The sequence below is a fragment of the Carassius auratus genome, unplaced genomic scaffold, assembly GCF_003368295.1.
Source record: "Carassius auratus strain Wakin unplaced genomic scaffold, ASM336829v1 scaf_tig00005102, whole genome shotgun sequence".
Classification (NCBI taxonomy): domain Eukaryota; kingdom Metazoa; phylum Chordata; class Actinopteri; order Cypriniformes; family Cyprinidae; genus Carassius; species Carassius auratus.
This window is the reverse complement of record NW_020523629.1, coordinates 50,932-55,053: the sequence shown is the minus strand read 5'-3', so window position 1 is coordinate 55,053 and position 4,122 is coordinate 50,932. Positions and strand designations below refer to the sequence as shown.

Below are 4,122 nucleotides of genomic sequence, written 5' to 3'. Positions count from 1 at the left end.
TGACAGTGGAAACTCCACGAGCTCCAAACAACTGAATCAAAACAACACATCTTGAACAAGACTGTCACCTGGACATTAACCCCCTGGGGTCGAAGCATCAGTGCGGTCTGTGTAATATTTTCTTGATGACCACGAACAGAACTAAAAATACTTTGATCATTTTTGATTGTACAGATAAGAATAAGGTATTGTTTTAAACTGCACAGGGTTTACTTTTATATTACCGGTGCTGTCTGTCAGGTATTTTATAGATGGATTGTGTATAAATGTTATGTTTAAATATAACATTTTAATATAGAAATATTTAATGATTGCAAAAATGAAATAAGATACTTTTTGTAATGTGGTGTTTGGGTTTTGTTTCATGTTCTTGTTTTCATGTCTCTTATTTTCTAGTTTGTTTCTTGCTGTGTGTCATACTTCCCTTGCCCTCATGTATCTCTGCCTTGTGGATGTGTCGTGTTCTGATTGGTTTATTGTCTTGTCATGTGATTATCTGTTTGCTCATTAGTTTGTTCATGTCATGTGACCCTCATTGTCTGTTATAAGTACTCATGTTTTTGCCACTGTCCCTTGTCATGTATTAATGTTGTAACCTGCTGTCGGTGAGTCTACTCTGTTCATGCCTCGTCAAATCAAGTCTAGTCAAGTCTGTTCAAGTCAAGTCTTTGTTTATTGTTTGTTTATTGTTTGGATTTTGGATCACTCTGTAAATAAACAGCACTTGGGTTCTCACAACGGTTCGCCTTCATTGGACTCGTTACACTTTTTTAAATATGAAACTACACCTGCCAGTAGGTGGCAGCAAGTGACTGTCTTAATGAGTGAGTTGAATCAACTGAGTCGTTTAAAAATCTGATTCATTTAACTTCGCAAACGATTCAGCGGTTTTGCTGTTTATTCTCATTTCTGATGGAGCAAAAACTGACTTTTGTGTCTGAAAATCAGGGAATCTTCCAATAATTTTTTTTTATTTTTTTTTTTTATATATAGGGCTTGGGCGCCGTGTTGCATTCTGGGACGTGGCGGTCCTGCTGGCAGCCTCTCGAATGTAAACAAACAGCAATTCGAACGAGAAGAAGCAGAGTTGGGAGAAAGAGAAAAGATGGTAAAATCGCGAAAAGGTTGTGGGATTTAAAGGGATACACAAAATAGGGATGTCAGGGACCGGTATGTGCACAAAATCGGCAACATTAACGGTTTGGATCCATATGAAATTCCCAACAAATAGTGGAGTACCGACGGAGACTTGTTGCCGCACATTTGCATTACAGATATCTTCGGCTACCTTGTTTGTTTTGTGAGCGCCTACACTTCAGAATAGTTCCGAAGCTACAAGTCATTGGAGTCTCATGTGCAGTTCACAAATGGATATGTTCAGGAGTTGCAGATCATAAAACCGGCAAACAGTATACGTTACAGTAATCTGGACAAAGGTAAGCTGCGCTACACCTTGCTGCTAGTTTGGTAAACGTTAGTGCTAACAACCATTCACACATGTAATTACTTTTAACAAAAGTGTAGTTAGAAGCTGTCAACCCTCCCGTTTTTATCCGGGATTCTCACGTATTTGAGCTCTTTTCCCGCTGTCTTCCCGTTTTAGTATTTTCCTGTAAAATATCCCGTAAGCCCTTCGATCCGACCTGTCAGTCTCTGTACTGTTGTCCTGTTGCTACCCCTTGCCCTTCCAGCGAAACATGTTTTCAAAGCATCGTTTGCTTACTTGAGAGCAACCTTAAGGCCAATTTATACTTCTGCGTGATGTTGGGCTTTTTAAGATAGCGTGGTTGTTGTGAGAGCACGATTTCACGCCAATCTGTAACTAAAGTCACGTTAGACCTAGCTTCACAAATCGCTTAACGTTAGTTAATGCAGCAGTTTTGTAGTACGACTTTTTGCTGTCAGCAGAGGAATAGCAACAAAAAGATGAATGTTGAAATTTCCCGTATTTTGGATGAGTAACCCGAGAAATTTCCCTTATTTTCAATGTTAACTTAAGCTATATAAATTAATATTCAGATGTTATGGTCTCCGTGGTCGCGCCTCCAAGCAGGAAAGCGTTGTAAAGTTAATCCATTCTCATTTTATTTTCCCCATGGCGATTATGTGTTGCGCTATTACACCCCACAATACAGCAACGGTTTACCATGGTTGAAATAGATTTTTAATTAATCAAATTAAGACACACGGATGAGAGGGAGTATGTCTAAACACTGCACAGTAGTCCGAGTATCAGTAAAGGAGGCTGTCAACGTGGTGGCCACGCCAAGTAATGATGTCACGACGCCCAAGCCCTATTGAAATCTGAAAAATGGCACTTATTTCATAATAATTGTCCTCTGCTTCTGTTGATTCTTAACATGTTTATTTCTACTACATTTGATCTCTTTCTCTTCATTAAACAGACAGATTATGAATGGCTTAACCATAATGAGGCAGAGGCTTTGGTGCTTTGGCACACGGTCTGATCAATAGCTAACTATCAAAATCTGTGTAGCAAAGCTGCTCAACACACTGCAGCGCGAGGAGAATGTATTGTAGTGAAGCACTGACCTCTATCAATTTATGTGAACATACAGTCTTAATTTTGTGTTCAACTACACTGTGTTTTAGACAAAGGAGGAACTTAAATAATATGACAGATATGAAGAGTTTTATTTATTTTTTATTTTTTTTAATTATATATATATTTTTATTAATAGAGCACTTTCTAGAAATTCATGAAATCATATGTTATCCAACTGGGATGGGACTATTTGTTCATCAAAATGCTTGTTTCAGTGATTGAATTTAGTGAAATGTGAATTTGACGTCATGATTTGAAGGTGAACTTGTTTGAGTTATAAGAACATATCCAAACCCTGAAATAACACTTTGAACAATAAGCCAGTGTCATCAGTGTCAGAAATGAACTTTCCCATAAGGGGCAACTGATTTTCAGTTTATTTATTTATTTATTTATTATTTTTACTTTTTACCTTTTGTATGTCATCTTTAATGTTAAATTCTTACCAGTTAAATCAGCATTCAGAGATATAGAAGCTGCGTCTGAAGATGATTTTAGATGTATTTACAGTTTAATGCTGATCAGACGGCTGAAGGTGCATTTACACAGCAATTACAAATGTATAATGAAATGAGGTTGTTTTATGCAATATTAATACAGAAATATGAATGAAATTAATCAATGAAATGATGCTTCACTTATGGAAGTAAGTCATTGTGTTAATAAAGGAGCCTTTTATTCAATTAATTCATTCAAAATGCTTCATTCAGGAATAAAATTAAGCGGCTGTCTATAATAATTAGTAATTGCATTGTTGTCTATAATAATGTGTTTTTGAAAGACAGGAATGATGAATGTGCACAGACCAATGGCCAAGGTAAGGTCTTTCCTTAAATATATTAAATCTCAGTTTGTTTTTCCACCATCATCATCATGATCATGATTTTGATTGTAAAATGACTGTAATACTGTGTCCAAAGTGAAAGAGCTCTGTCTGGAGGTCTGGGGTTTCATGAGACAGCAGCTACCAATCTCTACTCGTCACCTTTCACTCCCTCTCAAGGATTTGACCGAGTTAGAGAAACCAGAGCGGATCGTTCAACTAAAGATGCCAGACGTGATGGTCATTTAAGAGTTATTTATATTTATTTTACTTGATTTTTATTTGTTTATTTTGAGAAAAGAACGTTTTTCATTCAACACACATCTACCAGGTGAATGCTGTTTTTAATGTTTTCTAGCAGGAAAACTACATCACCATGACATTTATTTGTAACCTATCCATGTTTTGTGTGAATATGTCCCTGACGCTCTTTTCTCTTTCTGAATGAGTTTCTCTCTTTTGTTTAACACGAAAGAAAATGTGTTAAAGAATGTTAGTAACCCACACTGTAAAAAATCCAGTAAACAGTGAGTTATGCTAATGTTGACTAAATTAATAAAAACTAATCCAGCCAACACTGAGATCATTCTGCACGTGCACGAGCCTGAGTGACTTCACGGGAGAAACATCATATCAAGTTCATGAGTCAGGTAAGTGACACTTAATAAATGTTAGACTCATTTTATCGATAAAAACATACAGCATATATGATGTTTTGAGTGGATATATAGAA

General features: G+C 36.5%; 1 long non-coding RNA gene across 1 annotated transcript; it reads left to right on the top strand.

The window, feature by feature from the left end:
- Positions 1 to 1,185: 1,185 nt before the first annotated feature.
- Positions 1,186 to 3,803, top strand: LOC113070636 (uncharacterized). Its single transcript, XR_003279972.1, has 3 exons — positions 1,186 to 1,436; positions 3,348 to 3,383; positions 3,487 to 3,803. It is a non-coding gene; the product is annotated as an uncharacterized LOC113070636 (long non-coding RNA).
- Positions 3,804 to 4,122: the final 319 nt, after the last annotated feature.